Source organism: Erythrolamprus reginae, chromosome 6, assembly GCF_031021105.1.
Source record: "Erythrolamprus reginae isolate rEryReg1 chromosome 6, rEryReg1.hap1, whole genome shotgun sequence".
In the NCBI taxonomy this organism is placed as follows: domain Eukaryota; kingdom Metazoa; phylum Chordata; class Lepidosauria; order Squamata; family Dipsadidae; genus Erythrolamprus; species Erythrolamprus reginae.
Genome location: NC_091955.1, coordinates 59,627,483 through 59,645,846, shown reverse-complemented (window position 1 = coordinate 59,645,846; position 18,364 = coordinate 59,627,483). Strand labels below are relative to the sequence as shown.

Genomic DNA, 18,364 nt, shown 5'->3' with positions numbered 1-18,364 from the left:
CAATGGGAGCTTCCTACCACCCCCCAAACCCGGGTTGGGGGCTCGGGGGTGTGCTAGCGAGCCTCCCATGTCGGCGGGGATGTTTTAAAACACCCGCGCGACTTTCCAATGAGTCCCGAAGACAACGCGTTTGTCTTCGGGACTCATTGGAAAGTCGCGCGGGTGTTTTAAAACATCCCCGCCGACATGGGAGGCTCGCTAGCACACCCCCGAACCCCCAACCCGGGTTTGGGGGTGTGCTAGCGAGCCCCTCATGTCGGCGGGGATGTTTTAAAACACCCGCGCCGCCCCCAATCTTAGGCTCCTCGCTAGCGCTGCGGAAGTAAAAACACCCTCTGCACATGCGCAGAGGGTGTTTTTACTTCCGCAGCGCTACTTCGCGAAAACCCGCTCTTTGCGGGGGGTCCTGGAACGGAACCCTCGCAAAGAGCGGGGGATCACTGTAGCCTCTTTCAATATCACTTCGTGGAAACCGATATTTAAAGAATACTCTATGCTATTCAGAAAGTAGTAAATGATCATCTTCACCGTTTCCGCCCTTCCAGAGGTTCAAAGAAACCCCCCACCTTCTGCGCATGCATGACAGATACCCCAAAATCATCTGGCTGGTGGGAGGCACGCGCGCATACTGAGCTCTACATGCCACCTGTGACACGTGTGCCATAGATTCGACATCATGGTTATAGGCTTCCTTTGTAATGGTATTGTTTGCTCTAATACATTTTGTGATAGTTTTTCTACCTCTATCACATCTTTCTTGTAAGGTAGTCCAGGTGTGGTCTTATCACAGATTTATAGACAGTTGTTCTGGTACCAATCAACTTTTCCCAGTCAGATAACTCAGCACAATAAGATATCCCAGATCATTTTATTACAGGAATTCTCACAATAACTCACGGTTATGATGCGATTCTTCTGCAGTATAATCTTTCCCATTGTGCAGGTAAAAAGAGGTTGAATTGACCCAGGCTCTAGGTGTAGCATCTACATGCTGGCTGGCTTATTGAAAGAGTGAAGACAAAGACCCTCTGAAATGTTCTTTCCAATTACCCCTCATCTTGAGTCAGAGTCAATAGGAATACACAAATGTGGTCACATGTAGAACTACATTACCCAGAGTGCAATTTCACTACATTTCCCCTAATGCAATATCTTAAAGAGACATACTTAAATACAGTCCAACTATCTCTGTCTCTGGGGACAGCACACTCCCCATCTGGAATTTGTAAAATTCCACACTAACTAGCGAAAAAATTGAAATAAACAAAGATATAGGCTAAATGGTGCAGCTTAACTATCTTACTAAGGTAAACAATGCATATGTAACATAACTATCTAATTTACTAAATAAAGGGCATAGACTAAGTCTATCCGAACTAAATAACAAAGGTCAATGAAGCATATCATCAAACAATGCAAATACTGAGGTAGACACAAGGCATGCAAAGCTCGAGGTTCAGTCTTGAAGCTCGATCTGTCTTTTCAGCAAGACTAGGTTGGTGACTGGTATGGCATAGATCTTGGCGAACGTCATTTGCGCTGGGCAGAACTTGGAGCACAAGTCCCATGTGCCAAGAGTTTGGAGATGTGTTCTTGTTCTGCAACAGGACAAGGAACAGTTGCAACCAGGACAGGAACGCGAATCGATAGACAGGAACAGGTACAATCAGAACTGGATCAGAATCTGGACCTGGAAGAGAAACTGGAACAGGTTCCACAGGATCAGGAACAGGAGCAGATGCCGTAGGAACTGGAACTGGATCAGGATCAGGATCAGAAACTGGACCTGGAATAGAAACTAGAAGAGAAAGTGGAAAAGGTTCCACAGGAGCAGGAGCAGGAACAGAAGGTGGAAAAGGGGCTTGGAAGTTATGCTCCCCGCCATAGATTCTGGTATATGCCATGGCTGCTATTGTTTGCGTGGATGCATGTGAGAAAACATGCACCTCTCTTTTCGTCATGGTGGCAGGTGGGCATTGTATACTGATGCCTTGAAGACTGCTCAGGGAGGTATGTCTTGACTCCCTTTTTCGTTTCTGCTCTAGCTTTTGTGAAAGGTACACTCTAGAGAATGGCAAGTTGTTGTTAGCCGCCCCGAGTTTGTGGAGAGGGGCGGCATATAAATCCAATAAATCTAACCACCATTCTTTGTTCCTTTTAGGAGATGGGGTAAGTTCAGTGTGTCCGTTCTAGATCATCTTGTCCATGAACTCCACCAAATGAACTTTGATTTCAGGCTTCTTGTTCATAAGTCTTCTCAGGTTAAAAAGGTGGGAGGAAGCTTGCTCATGGTTGTTAGGAGAGTGTTGAAAGGTGCAACCCAGCTTCCGCTAGTGTCTTGTTTAAATTCTCCTATGAGCTGTGGAGAACATTTATCATCTATTGAGGTGGCTAAGTCATTGTCCTCCTTGTTGTCCTCTATTGCAGAGGTCCCCAACCTTTTTTGCACCAGGGACCGGCTTTAAGCTAGACCAGTTTTCCATGGCCCGGTGGGGGGGGGGAGCTAGCTGTCAGCGGCGCCGTAAAAGGGGCGATCAAGAGAGGAATGGGTGAATGAATGGACGGAGGGTGGGAAGGAAGGAAAGAGGGAAGGGACAGGAACAGAAGAAGGGTGCAAAGGAAGCAAGGAAAGGTGTGAAAGGGGAGAGTAAGAGAGGAAGGAGTGAAAGAAGGGAATGAGGGAGGAAAGAAGGGAGGAAGGAAAAGGAAAGCAAGAAATGGAGGGAGGAAAGGAAGGAAGGAAAGAAAGAAGGGGGGAAGGGACAGGAACAGAGGAAGGAAGCAAGGAAACTTATGAAAGGGGAGAGTAAGGGAAGAAGGTAGGAAGGAGAAAGAAAAGAAGAAATAGAGGAAGGGAAGGTAAAAGAGAAAGAAAAAGAGCAAGAAAGAAAGCAAGAAAGAGAAAGAAAGAAAGAAAGAAAGAAAGAAAGAAAGGCAACTTCAAAGAAAGGCTCACTGAGCATCTCTCACTCTCTCTCTCTTTCTATCCCTCTTTCTTTCTTTCTCTTCCTTTCTCTCTCTCCTCTTCCTTTATCTCCTCTCTCTCTCCCTCTCTCTTTCTCTCCCCCCTCTCTCCCCTTTCCCTCTCTCTCTCTCTCCCTCTCTTGCTATCTCTCCCCCCTTTCCCTCTCTCTTTCTCTCTCTCCCTCTCTTGCTATCTCTCCCCCCTCTCCCTCTCTCTTTCTCCCTCTCCCTCTCTTTCTCTCTCTCTCCCCCTCTTTCTCTCTCTTCTCACTTTCTCTCTCTTGTTTTCTTTCTGTCTCTTTTGCTTTCTCTCTCTCTCACTCTTTCTTGTTTTCTTTCTCACGCTCTTTCTCTCTCTTGTTCTCTCTTGCTATCTCTTTCTCCCCCCCTTTCTCTCACTCTCTCTTTCTCACTTTCTCTCTATCTTGCTGTCTGTTGCTCTCACTCACTCTCGTTCTCCGTTCTTCTCAGCGGTGACGCGCGCACGCCCTGCCCGCCTCACCTTTGCGAGAGCACTTTCGCCCCGGGCTCTCAGCAAGGGGGTTTGCAGGAGAGGTGGGGCCGGCGAAGGTGATATTCAATGTCGGGGGCGCACAGGCAGTTGCACGCGCTCCCTATCTCCCTGCTAGCCCACTCGGAATATTCAAAATAAGAAAAGCCTTCGCCGGCAAAGGTTTTTCTTATTTTGAATACTCCGAGTGGGCTAGCAGGGAGATAGGGAGTGCGTGCAACCGCCCGTGCGCCCCCGACATTGAAGACCTCCGCTGAGAAAAGCCTTTGCCGGCATTTCCTCTCGGCGTCAAGGAGGCGCAGCGGCAGGCAGAGAGAGGGAAGGGGGGGCAGCGGCGTCCCTCCTGGCCTTGGCGGGCCGCCCGACCCTCCCCACCTCCTGCAAATGCGGCGGGCGGCGGGGGGAGAGCGAGGAGCCGGTTCCGGTGGGCGCGGGGCTTGGCTGGCTGGCGGGGGGAGCGCCACTGGTGGTGCGGAAAGGCCGAGGGGGCCCTGGCGCCGCGGACCGGCTGAAAACCCCCAACGGCCTGGTGCCGGTCCGCGGACCGGCGGTTGGGGACCTCTGCTCTATTGATATGTCTACATCATTGTCTTCCTTGTTAGTCTGGAGTTCTGTCACTTCTAGGACAGGATTGTCTTTGAAAGTTATGAGCTCTTCTTGGCATGGCTTCAAGTGGGGTATACTATTGTTCTCCTTGTTGTCCTCTCTTAATATGTCTACATCATTGTCTTCCTTGTTGGTCTGGAGTACTGTCACTTCTAGGACAGGATTGTCTTTGAAAGTTATGAGCTCTTCTTGGCATGGCTTCAAGTGGGGTATACTGCTTGCTACTTCAGGCAACACGATTTGGCTGCAATTACCTGGCAACTTGTCGCATTCTGGCAATGGTGATAGTGTGGATGTTGCACTCCCATCTGATGATTCCACGCAGTATCCAGTGGTTTTCTTCCCCACCATGTGCAATTTCACTACATTTCCCCTAATGCAATATCTTAAAGAGACATACTTAAATACAGTCCAACTATCTCTGTCTCTGGGGACAGCACAACAGTATTTGAGTTTTATTGTGTCAATGTCAATATCGGTTTTAGTTCAGTCTCTTTGCCATGACTTCAAGCATAGGGGTTTTATTTATTTATTTAATTTGTCCAATACACAATAATACACAATGAAGCTTATAGAGATATAGTAGAGAAGATATATGAGATATAGGAGAGACAATAGGACAGGGGACGGAAGGCACTCTAGTGCGCTTATGTACGCCCCTTACTGACCTCTTAGGAATCTGGAGAGGTCAACCGTGGATAGTCTAAGGGTAAAGTGTTGGGAGTTAGGGGATGACACTACAGAGTCCGGTAATGTGTTCCACGCTTCAACAACTCGATTACTAAGGTTGTATTTTTTACAGTCAAGTTTGGAGCAGTTAATATTAAGCTTGAATCTGTTGTGTGTTCTTATGTTGTTGTGGATGAAGCTGAAGTAGTCATTGACAGGCAGGACATTGCAGCATATGATCTGGTGGGCAATACTTAGATCATGTTTAAGGCGTCGTACTTCTAAGCTTTCAAGACCCAGGATTGTAAGTCTAATTTTGTAGGGTATTCTGTTTCGGGTAGAGGAGTGAAGGGCTCTTCTGGTGAAGTATCTTTGGACATTTTCGAGGGTGTTCTTTGGAGTAGATGTGTGTTTGATATTCCTGCTAAGTGACAATATTGTAAAGTCAGCTATATTTAAGGGGAATATAGACTTGTTTGAAGTGGGGTAACAATATGTATTACTTTACACTTATTTATACTGAACAGATTGGGTCTATGAACAATTACTTGCTTGCCTGAATTTTTCTATTAAAGAAGTTACAGTTGCTAAACAGAATATATTTATTAAAATAAGTACAGGTAGTCCTCCACTTACAACCATAACTGGCCTGGAATCTTGGACATTGAGTGAAGTGGTTGTTAAGTGAGCTTCCACATTTATTTTGCTGAACAATGGCATTCTCCAGTGTATTTGGAAGGAGAGTCCAATATAGGTAATTCTCTAGTCCTATTGGTAGAGACTGAGTTTAAATTTACATAATAAGTAAGCACCGTCCCTTGCCTGCCCTCATGAGCTCAGTTAAAAAAAACTCAGTCTGAAGTGTATAGGCTTTGAGGTTTTCTCCTATAGGGAAATAAAATTTAAAATATTTTTCATTAATGTTTTTTTCCCTTTTTTCTCTCCCTTCTTGTCTTTCAGATCATGAAGATGATGAGAAGACTATGGCATCTCTGCTCTCTGCGGGCACCACCACCCTCGTTACCTCCTTATAGGGCCTCTTCCCTCAGAGGGAAATGTCCTCAAGAGGAGAGTTCCAGCCATGAGTCACTGGCCTCAGTGGCCATACCTGGTTGCAAGCCGAAGGTGGGGGGGATCCACCCCCCCCCACTGGGAGGCTGGGGAAACCCCTCTGGGGTTCCCAGAAGAATGATGGTGTCACCCGGCACAAACGATGAACGAGACCGAGGATTCCTCGTAAGAGGCGGCGGCTGATGGGCGCTGAATGCCGCCGACTCCGTAACCGCTGCTGCCGTAACCGCCGTCGCCCGATCGGCGCCTATCCTACTCGCTGAGAGCAGAGAGCTGACAGGCGCTGCCCATTGCCACCCCTGCCACACCGGTGATTGGGAGCCAGATCCGAGCTTCTTTGACGATTGAAGCCATGGCACTTCCCGGCTTCATGGACTGGCCGGCGAGCAAGGGAAAAATGGCAGCCGCCATTTTGAGGGCGTGAAAGGGCACCTGACAATTTGGGCGGGAAACCCCCCCCCCCCTTCGAGTCTGGAACATGCAATAAGGGAGCCGGGAGGTGTAAAATGCCTGCACAGCTCCTAGATCAGCCGATCACCATTTTGTGAATACAGTGAGGCAAGAGCAGTGCTACTGAATTTATTGCTGTGACAATTGCTAATTACTCCTCGTTAACAGTGAGTAACATGGAAGACCAGGCTAACAGCGGGAAGGGGATGTCATCCCCATCTAGGACTGGTACAAAGCCCAAGGATAAGGGCCAGTCCAGCAAGGCCAAGGCCAAGTCCTCTCAGGCCTCATCATCATTAAAGGAGGCTGAGAGGCGTATAAAGGCCTTAGAACAAAGACTGGAGACTGTTCTTCAGACACCAACTATAGGGCCTTCTATAAGCACATTACAACTGCCCCAAGGTTTGGGCTCATCATCTCCTCAAGCCATAACGGGGTCTATAGGCCTGGCCTCTGAGAAGGATTGGTCCCCTGAGAGACAATTCCCAACCATCATGGCGTCTTCTGGGCCCAGAGTGCATAGGCCAATGTCTGCCAACCAGCCCAGGCCATCTTCAGCTCCCCTGCTGCAGACAGCACAGATGCCCCAAGCTACATTTACGCCTACAGCTGCAGGCCTGCATACACAGACAGATGCATGGCAGGGCATGTCACCAGCCCTGCAAGACATCATCACCAATGCCTATTCCCAGCCCCCGGAGCGAAAGGAGTCAATGCCCTAATCTCCAGCTGGCCACGCGGCCTTTTATATGCATTCCCACCAACAAATCTTATACAAAGAGTCATCGACGAATTGATACAGGAACAGGTGGAGCTGCTACTGGTGGCATCTCATTGGCCTCGATGCCCGTGGTTCTCCGACCTAATAGCACTGTCTGTATCCTCCCCCATGGAGGATTCCGGACCAGGACATTTCACTGAGCCAGGGGCTCATTTATCACCCAGAGCCCCAATGGTTCCAATTAGCCGTTTGGCATTTGAAAGAAGTAAGCTGAAAGATCAACAACTACCTGAGGAGGTTATCACTACAATGTAAGCTGCCCATCGGCCGTCAACGTCTAGGATATATCAGGCGACGTGGTCGGCCTTCTGCAAATTCTGCACTAGAAAACAGACAGATCCCAGGACTATCTCGATAATCACAGTGTTAGAATTCCTTCAAGCAGGTATTGAGCGAGGATTGGCTCCAAATACCTTGAAAAGACAGGTGGCGGCACTCTCAACCATGATTCGAGTAGAGGAGTTACGGTCACTAGCTTGCCATCTTTGGGTAAGAGATTTTCTTTGAGGAGCCTCGAACAAATACCTCCCTCCGGTCCATAGATTCCCGACCTGGGATTTGTCAATTGTTCTGAAAGCGCTCATGGGCCCTCCCTTTGAGCCCTTAAGATATATTTCTATTAGACTTCTGTCCATCAAAACGCCATTCCTTGTAGCAATTAAATCAGCTCGTCGGGTGTCGGACTTGTCAACCTTGTCGGTGCGTCTGGATCTTTGTGTGTTTCACACAGATAGACTTGTTTTACGTTTGGATCCAGCGTTCATACCAAAGGTTAACTCTTTGTTTCATAGGAAACAGGAATTTGTACTTCCGAACTTTTGTGCACATGGGACCCATCCAGTGGAGCTCAGATGGCACAAGGTTGATGTAAGAAGTGCAGTAAAAATATACATCAGATGAACAGAATCATTCAGGAGATCAGAGACGTTGTTTGTCTCTTTTGCACAGGGGACAATGGGTCTCGTGGTCTCCTCTAAGACAATAAGCCGATGGATCTGAGACTGTATCAACGAGGCTTATAAGGCGAGTGCTCAGTCCCTCCTCTAGGGGTCACCGCACATTCTACGTGTAGTACGGCTACTTCAGTGGCCTGGACGACTCAGCCATCCATAGATGATATATGTTGCGCAGCAACGTGGGCCGCTCTATCCACCTTTATCCGTCACTATAGACTAGACACACTTCGGCAGAAGTGTCATTTGGGAGACGAGTATTACAAAGGGTGTGTTCTTCTCCAGCAACCCTGACTCAGCATTCTCCCACCCATGAAACTTAAGCTTGGGTATATCCCATGTTGGACTTTCCTTCCAAGTGGTGGAGAAGAACCATTGTACCTACCTGAACGGTCTTCTTGATGCACTGGAAGGAGAGTCCAAACCCACCCGGCATTATATCTGATTCAGGGTCGCCGGTGTTATTGTTATAAATATTCTGAGTTGTGTTTGTTCTAAATAAATTCTTGTTGATTTACAAGGTTTTTGGTTTTTTAAACTGAGCTCATGGGAGCAGGCAAGGGGCAGTGCCTACTCATTATGTAAATTTAAACTCAGTCTCTACCAATAGGACTACAGAATTACCCATGTTGGACTCTCCTTCCAGTGCATTGAGAAGACCATTCAGGTAGGTACAACGGTTCTTCTTGGCTCTCGCAGTTGTGGTTGTGAAAGGACCATACAGGTTCTTGTATGAGCATTAAGTTGAGAACATGAGTCTCTCCCTGCCCCAGTGGGAAGAATAATGGCATTTGCTTGAGCTTTTGCCAGACTTAAGATTTCTGTTTTTCATTGTGTTGGATGAATGGACCTCAAATATGTGCAAACCATTAGTTAACGCTATTGTTTTGGAAGACTCAGAATGCTGGCTTTTGCTAGCATTTCCCCCTCCAAAAGTCAGCATTATGAAAGTCAAAAATTCATGCCAGTCATAAATACAGTTTGCCCAGCACCCAAAATATGGTCATGTGACCAGTGGCTTGCACATTTTCTGAGAGCTAGAAGTGTTTACAGGTTGTAAGGCACTTGTTCTGAGGCCACTCTTGACTCTAAAAGGTTGTTAATTGATCAATCATAAGTCAAGGATTAACTCTAGCTCTATGGGATTCTTACTTGTAGTTGCTTACATCTCCATATATTTATATTGAACTAAAGAAATATATTAAATGAAGATATAATCATCTTGGACAAAAGTATATAAAAAGTTTAAATCATGGCAACTGGAGCAAACTTTATTAAGCTAAGACATTTTGTTATTCATCCAAGTAGTTTCTTCAGTCAAAATGATTTTTTTTAAATTAGGCATAGAGTCAGAGCATTATTGGAATGTATTAAAGTCTGCCACACTGACTGCAAATTTTTTAGGGTGGGTGGGTGGGTTTGAGGCGTAGGTAATACTTTCCATAATTTAACCTTTAGATACTTTTAGCCTGAAAATCAAGTTTTCATTTTACAAAGTGCATTTCATTTTGGGGAGAACCTCCCTGTGGTCAGTAGGGCAGAGTTAATACATTCCAATGATCCTCTGATTCTATGCCTATGCAAAGTTTTCATTTTGAAGTTACAGTACTTGGAGGAGTAACAGAACATCTTAGCTCAATAAACTTTGCTCCAGTTGCCGTGATTTGACCTTTTTAGATAAAGAAAAATATATTGGGGCTTATGGAGAAAAGAATATAAGTATACTTATATTCCACTATCATCACTGGATTCTCTTCTGAGGCATGCCAGTGTGTGTGCATTTGCATTATTGAAACCATATTTTTATAGACACCAGGCACAATAAGACTTTCTTAATAAAGTGAATCAAGGAAGTGCATAACAACTTAAAAGCAAAAGTGAAAAATGCATCCTTTTATCTTTCTGGAAGTTTATGAAGAATAGGTCTTCCCACAAGCATTGAGCTAGGATGGGGCTGAGCTAAATCAGGGTGTCCATGAAGGGTTGATTTGTTTGCATTAATATTGATTGTTGTGAGGCCCCTACCACTGGGTGCAATAGGCAATAATAAGCCTTGTAAATAACCAACCAATCTACCTAGGACAGGGGTAGGCAAAGTTGGCTCTTCTATGACTGGTGGACTACAACTTCCAGAATTCCTGAGCCAACCATGCTAGCTCAGGAATTCTGGGAGTTGAAGTCCACATGTCATAGAAGAGCCAACTTTGCCTACTCCCCCTCCCCCCCCGACCTAGGACAAGGGTCCCCGAACTTGGCAACTTCAAGACTTGTGGACTTCAACTCCCAGAATTTTCTAGTCCAGCCAATTGGCTGGAGAATTCTGAGAGTTTAAATCCACAAGTCTTAAAAGTTGCCAAGTTTGAAGAGCTCTGAGCTAGGCTCTCCACCTGATCTCCCAGCCTTCTCTTAGCTGCTGTAGTACATTAGTCTGCTGAGAGAAAACCCAGGTAGCAAAAATCTCAAAGCATTATTTCCTCCTTTACTTCCTCCTCCTCCTCCTAGCTCCCCCCCCCCAATGGCCAGGGTAAGTTGTGCTCTGGATTGGGTGGGATTTCCAAGAATTTCTTTAAAGAGCGGGAAATTTGCTCCCTAATCCTTAAATTCTCATCCTGCAGTTCTGGAGAGGAAGAAAACATCCCTCAAATTCCCCACCTTCGGTTTGAGATGTGCTGTGGCTGCGCTATGAAAGTGTTATCTATTGAAAGAAATGGCCCAACGCAATTTCCAGGTGGCAATACTCTTCTTATGTCATTTTTTGTTGTTATTCTTCCCTTTTCCTTGGCATGTCAGGAGAACGGGCACCATTTCCCCCCCGCGGTGCATCAGATAGGCTACTTGCTTCCCGCAATCATGAGAGCCAAAAGAGAGATAGAGAGATTGCATCGTTACCGCAGGAATGTTCCCTGAAATAGGACTCCCCGAAAGCCGCAAATACACATCCTCTAGAATAAGGCATCGGGACGCGACAACGCGCCATATAATTCGAACCGGCTCCTGTACTGCAGAACTCTGCCGTTGGTTTTTATACCCGCCGGTTACTGACAGGCGATGCCAGGCTTCCCGGGTGATTCTCAGTGGGGATGAGCAACAGTATTAGTGGGGCTCAGCAACCGCAATGGCCCAAATTGTCAGGGGGGCTCTGGGTTAAAGCCCCATCCTTCCCTACGGGTCGGAGGCCTCGAGGTCCCCCTTTGTGTCCCGACCTGAGGGGCGTTTTGCGCGCGCTCGCGTTTCTGAGGTAGCGAGAGCGCCAGCAGCTCCCAGCTTCCTTTCTCAGGCTCGGGGAAGCAGCCGTTAGTGTTGGCGGGACAGCCAACCCGAGCAGCCTTGCGGGGGTGCAGAGGCCGGGCAGAGAAGCGGCGGCCGCCGCAGCAGCGGGAGGGTCACTCGAGCGTCGGCATGTGGGCGCCCCTCGAGCAGCTCCTTCCCTCTCTCCCCGTGCAGGCGGGAGCGGAGGAGACACTGGGAGAATATCCATAGTAACAGGGGATGCGAGAGGAGGGAGGCGCGGCGCTGCGCAGCGGTAGTTCGGCAACGTGCCCTCCCGCAACCGGCGCGGCGTGCTCCGAGACTCCTCCGCTCCGCACGGGGAAGCCCGGTGAGTGAGGAATGTGGCCCAGGGCCTTGGCGGGATAAAAACTGGGGAGCCGGGCGGCGCGGAACGGCTTCTTGTCTCGGCGCGGGCGCAGAAAAGGAGGCCCCGAGGAAGCGCGTTCGTCCTCCCCCTCCTTTTTTCCCCCACCCTCCCTCCTTCCTCGGCTGTGGCGGGCGGGAGGTGTGTGGGGGACGGTCGGTCGGTTCGATTGGGCTGCGGCGCCGCTGCCTCGGTCGCCGGGAAGACGGTCGGGGAGGAAAGATGCACGAAGGCGGAGAGGCAGCGCTGCGGAATATAGCAGCAGTATCCCCGGCTTGGCTGGCGGCCCCCGCCTGCTCGCGCTCCCTTCAGTCACGGCTTGCCGCCGCCGCCGCCTTGCTGCGCCTAGGTGAGAAGAGCGGCTGATGAGTAAGCGAGGGCGGGATGGCTGCCTCTGCATGCGCGGCTCGCAGAGGGGGGGGGGGGTTGGGGCCCCAGGATGGCCTGGAAAGGGGCCCCGCGGTGTGTGTGGGGGTGTCCGGCTGGAAGGCACCTGTCTCGTGGCCACCTGCCGCCTTCGCCCCATTTCGGGGCTGTGCCGAAGTGGACGTCAGCTCCCGGTGACAGTTTCGGGCTCCTTCTCTCTCTCTCTCTCTCTCTCTCTCCCCGCCCCCGTCCCCCCCCCCCTCCGAACGCCCGGCCTTCAGAGGAATGTCGCGGTGCCTAAAAATAGTCCGTTGGAAAGAAAAAAAGGGGGAAAGTGGCAAAATGCGGAGAGACAAAGGCGCTGGATATGCGCGCTTCTCCCGCTCTTCTGGAGAGCGCCTGAACTGAGGGAAGGCGTCTTACTAGGACTGACGTGCCGGAGGGGGCGATTTCGTCCTCTCGGGGTGCAGTGTTGCGGGACGATGACGACCACGTTATTTTCAGTGGGGGGGTTTTTTGGCTTGTGTTTTAAAAATATGATTAAAAACGGTCGTGCACTTTTCAGTGGTTGTGCCCTGGAGGTCTTAAGGGGAAGTTAGATTATTATTATTATTATTATTATTATTATTATTATTATTATTATTATTATTATTATTATTATTATTATTATTAATTATTTTGCTCCAAGCTCTTCTCAGTTGTTAGATTGTAAAGTTTCATGTTTGGGGGCTTGCCTAGGACTGTGTGGCTTTCAAAGTTCCCAGGAATAGAAACGTGGGATGCAGAAGTGAGACTTGTAGAGTTGCTGTTTCTGTCCCTTTTGCTGTTATTATTTTCAAAGGCCAGCAGGTAATGACTTGTTCCACAGGTGACATTCTATAGATTGAAATCAGAGATCGCCATTAACTCAGAAGGTTTATTATTTATCTCAAGGTAGAAGTCAGTTTAGGTTGAAAATCTTTTAGTGTAAGGACTGTGTGGTAGAAGGGCGGCTAAGTGAAATATTGCTGCATTTACAAAGATGGAATACTTTCAACTCTCATAAACTATTATTGTAGAATATTACAGTTCAATTTAATTCAGTGGGATTAAGTTAAGTAATTGATGGGCTTGCTTCTTAGTTGTAATTATGTCTCTGATTATGAGCACGTTTACTCAGAAAAATATTCTATACACATATATTTGTAATTTATTTTATTGCAAATTGTATTCTGCAAATATTTTTCCGCTACATATTTTCCCAGAAAGAAAATATGAAGCCGTTTCTATTTTTTTCAAATAGTAAACATACATAGAACTTGTAAGAGTTTGAATTTGTGAAACAAATTTTCACTTCCCTTGTATGTGTTGAAGTTATTGATTTTTTTAGTTGGAATAAATAAAAACAAGACATAGTTTATACATGAAACCAATACATTTAGCTGTATCTAATATATAGATTCAAAGCAATATTTGAGCAACAAGAGCAAATATACCAATCAACTGCTGGAAAGTAAGGGGAAAATAGTATGAGAATGAATCAAAAGTCCCAATATGCTTCCAGGGATGACTACTACATCAGAAGACTGGAAAAACAGTTGAAATTATTTCCTTACAATGAGTGGAATTAATTAGAAATATACATGTATAGAAACAATTACCTAAAGTATATGGATATAGTATAGAAACAATATGTGTAGTCTGAAGGAAAGGGCAAAATAATATGAAACTTTTTAAAATAATGTAAATGTATATATTTTGACAATAAATAGATGATGCATACTTCCTAAAAGAAATTGTAAAATTATTTGTAGTATTTTTATTGATGATCTTTGGCAAGAGCAGAATGAGGGTAGTGCACCATCAATTATGGTAACCTTTTGGGTTGGCTATGGGGCTTGGGCTCCATTCCTTTTAACATCTATATGAAGCTGTTGAGTGACATCATCTGTCACATGGATTGAGGTATCTGCAGCACACTGACAATCCCCAACTCAGTATCTCCACCCCAGTGACTAGATGATGCTATTGCTACCCTCTCTCGCTGTCCACAGGCTATGGGGCTGAGTGGGGAACAATAGGCTTCAACTGAACCCTAACAAGAGCAGATGACTTTGGGTGCACAGGACCCTAAAATCTGGGACTTGTTTAATTCTGAATGGGATAACACTCTCCCAGATGGATCTGGTACACAATTTGGCAGGTTCTCCTTGGACATACCACTCCTGCTCAAGAGCAAGTGGCAGTCGCAGCTAAAAGACCTTTGTGCAAAATAACTATAAACTTAAAGACTCAAACAAATAGCAAACAAACAACAAACCTAAAGACTCAAGATGTGGCTTCAGAAGACACTTTGAAAGAGCACAGCAATTTAGGGCTGGAAGATATCTCAGAGGTCATCTAGTCCAACCCTGTGCTGTGGCAGGAAACATTACATTATCTGGATTATTTTGGTGCCTTAAGGGAGAGGAAAATTGTCAGAAAGAAGAAGGAATTTACTAGGACAAGGCTGCCATACAGAGGAAGCCAGAGATAGTCCTTGACTTACAACCACAATTGAGCCCAAAATTTTGATAGCTAAGCAAGAGCGTTGTTGGGTAAGTTTCACCACATTTTACTCAGGCATTTTTTAAAATAAATTGCATGTAAATCCATTTTGTAAGAAGTTGTATAGATCAGGGCCCTCAAACCTTTTGGGTACCAGGGGATCGGGGCACATGCTACCTTGATCCTTCACATTTGCAGATAGGACTTCACTCACTTCAACAGCTTAGTTCCTGGAGGGCCATGGACTGGTGGTGGTCCACAGTCCAGGGTTTGGGGACCCCTTTCATCGACGATTTATTTTCTTTTTCTGATTTTCAAGATTTCTGCAGTATGTTTGTGCAACTCTAGTTTTACAGAACTCTTGTGGGAAGCAGTGTTCCCTCTAATTTTTTGGGGGGGTGGGCAGAAAAGTATAGTGTCTGAGCGGCAGTCCCTTCGGGACTGGGAAGCACAGAAATAATAAATAAATAAATAAATAAACAAACAAACAAAAAAACAAATAAAAAACCCACCCTGTTTTGCCTCAGAGAATTTCAAAATAAAATACTATACTGTGTGTCTATAACAGTGAGCTCATAATAGGGCAACTCTATCAATATCAAAATGCCACTTAAATAGTTGAGCTAGTTTCAAACTAGATTTTGATTTTCTTTCTTCCTTACTTCCATTCTTTTTCTTTCTCTTTTCCTTCCTCTCTTTTTTTTCCTATGTATTTCTCTCTCTTCCTCTCTCTCTCCTTCCCTCTCACTCTTTCCCTCTCGGCTTCTGGGCAGGTTTTGAAAACTCTGAGTTGATGATGATTTTTAAGTGAGCGATTGCTCACTGCTCAGCTTAGAGGGAACTATGGTGGGAAGTGGTGGTGGGTGGTTTTATGATAGACTTGTGTTTCCAATTTGCCATCACTGCCTCTCCTGATGAGGATAACCAGGGAAGATAGCATGTTGTTGCTTTCTTCTCTCCTAGTGAATTTCATTCCTTTGAAGATATTGTTGATTTTGTGTGTGTGTGTGAGTTCTCTCTTTTTTATTATGACATGGTTTCAGCCGAGGAAACAAGCTGCTTAAGGGTTGTATGGCAGAAGAGCCCAGAAAGAAAGAATGACAATTCCTGTGACACTTATTTCAAGTCGCCTCGAGAAGGATGGTATAGAAATCTAATTAACAAACAAACAAACAAACAAACAAATAAACATTATTTTATACACATATAAATTTTATGTAAAGCCTTCTTTTTCTTTAGCCATGTACCATTATTTTAATTACTTATGTCAGTTGTAGTTTCAGGCAAAGATAAACAGTGTGTGAATGGCTTATTTATTTAGATTTTGTTTGTTGTAGTCAAAGACTTCGCATATTACGGTCATAACAACAAAAATAGGGTACAATTAAAATTACATAATAAACCATAAGCAGTAGTCCCCCTAATTTATATCACATGTAAATAATGAAGTAGCCAACCCCAAAGCATTAAAACAGACCATGGTATCTATTATTCAAAAATCCTGTGCCATCATGCACGTGCAAGGCCCACATCCATAATTTAATGCCTGGGGAGGGCGAAAACAGCTTCCTCCACCTCCCAGAGGCTCTCTAGGGGCTGGAAACAGCCTGTTTCCCAACTTCTGGTGGGCCCAGCAGGCTTGTGTTTTGTCCTCCTCAGGCTCCAAAGGTTTTCCTGGAGCTGGGGGAGGGTAAAAATGCCCTCCCCCATCCCCCAGAGACCCCCCTGAAGCCAAAAATGCCCTCCTAGAGCCTCTAAAACCAGCTGGCCGGCACTTACATGCACGTTGGAGCTGACCTAGGGCAACGGCTCAAGTACCAGCAAATATGGTTCCACGTGCCATCTTTGGCACCCATGTCATAAGTTCGCCATCACTGCTCTACAACAACTGTGTTTTTAATTATTTCTTTAAACCTAACAAGGTAGGAACTGATTGCATTTCAAGGGATGTATTACAGAAAACGTTTGTGAACCTTGATTCCTCACACAAATGGAGACTAGATTCTCTTGGAGCTGTGAAATGGATGGTTGGAACTGAATAGAGGAGACAGTCCTAACATGGCCTTTATATTTTGAAAAGTAAAAATAACATGTTGAATTGTGAATGAAAGGTAACAGGAAACCAATTCAAGGCCCAGAGGGTAGGTGTAATAACCTCATGTGAGCAATCCCTGCAAAAACCAGGACATTTTCTGAACCAACTGAAGAATCCATGTGTGGCCTTCATTTTGAAATGTGCTGTAGGTGGGCAATCCCACTTAGAGGACATTACTAAAATCCAGTCCAAAGATGGTAAGAGAATGAGTCACTATCGTGAGTTTTTCCCATCCCAGGTAAAACTGCAACTGACACGAGCCACAGTTGAGCAAAGTGTCCCATGATCATGGCCTTTCCCTGCTCTCCCTTCTATCTGTAGCCATTGATCCTTTGAGGACCGTCAAAGCTGCTATCTCAGGGGCAGTGCCACCCTATCAAGACCTTTGACTCAGGTTTTGAATACTAACTAATATGATTTGATCAATTATTCTGTGAAGCAGCGTCTCTGTCTCTCTGTTATTTCCAGTACTGAGAACAACATACTAATAATTTTAATTTGTAGGGACATGGAGATTGACTAAATTAAGTATTATACACAATATTTGGTGAGGGGGGGAATCTATACCCATTTTCTGTTAATGTTTTATATATAGTGTTCTAAATAATGACGTATTTGTTTACAGAGTGTCAAGGGAAAATACTGAGCTATATGGCAGAAGATTTTAGAGTTATACAGTACTGGTATTTATATTTATTACATATTTCCAGGCCTTTTTCTTTCTACCTCTTTCTTCATTTCATTTTTTAAAATTACTATGCTGTTAATTCGTAATACATTGATTCTTTAATGCTGTTGTTTGTATGTTCCGTTGAATATGTGCTTAGCAAAATATTTCTTTTAAACATGGCCTCTGGAAGAAAAGCATAATTAAAAGCATAATTCCAATTCCACAAAGTAGGTGTAATGGGGAATAGTAGAAGTAGCAAATAAGATTCTAGAAAAAGCACAAAGAATATCTGGAGGCAAAAAGGCGCATAGAAAATGTGGAATGTGGGTAGGGTCAAGTCACAAAGGAAGAATATATAGAGTAGACTAGAACTATAAAGCTGGGGTCAGGAAAGCAGAAGTACAAAAGGGCTGAGGAAAAGTTATGAAAACTACATATTAGTGATAGTATCTAATTTTATGTAATGAACACTTTATAGGACTGGATATCATCAGAATCATCATCATAATTATCACCATCAAACATTTTACAATCTGATTTCAGCCTTCCTCAATATAATTTTCTCCAAATATGATGGACCCCAGTTTTCAAAACACATCCAGTAAGAATTATAAGTTGAAGGAAAGACTTCCAGATCTACAAAGTGTATTCTGAACATTTGAATGAACTACTTAAACGTCTTTTCAAACATTATGTTGACATAAAACCAAGCTTGTTTTTGAGAGTAGCAGTGAAATATGTGTTGCTAGGTAACATGGTAGAGCTATATTGCTTTATTTAGAGAAAGAACAGATTGGTTGCTCTTAGCAGCAATGACATATAAAAAGTATATGAAGTTTTTATTGGGATGGCTTCTTACATTTTGTTTGTGCAAGTAGACAACTGTTTTTATAACAGATGAAAGGAGATACTTTTTAATCTTGGATTATAACTTTCTACTAGTGTAGTCGTTTTTGAATACTGCAAGTGGCATGGATACAACTAAGACTAGGAAAATGGGATTATATAAAAACTGCTTGACCAGAAATATGATGGGAAGTAGAGATATTATTTACGGGTGCATCTGTT

The 18,364-nt window shown here is 45.0% G+C and overlaps 1 protein-coding gene across 5 annotated transcripts in view; it reads left to right on the top strand.

Moving 5' to 3' along the window:
* ANKS1B (ankyrin repeat and sterile alpha motif domain containing 1B) overlaps positions 1-18,364 on the top strand; it is a 325,146-nt gene that overhangs the window by 255,982 nt on the left and 50,800 nt on the right. The window contains exon 1 of one of the 5 annotated variants that reach the window (XM_070755908.1): positions 11,488-11,603. The exons of 3 other annotated variants lie outside the window; for them this stretch is intronic. The gene's annotated coding sequence lies outside the window, so the exon portion shown is untranslated. Of the gene's footprint in view, positions 1-11,487; positions 11,604-11,770; positions 11,989-18,364 lie in introns of those variants that run through there. One more of the 5 variants, XM_070755909.1, reaches the window with a different exon arrangement.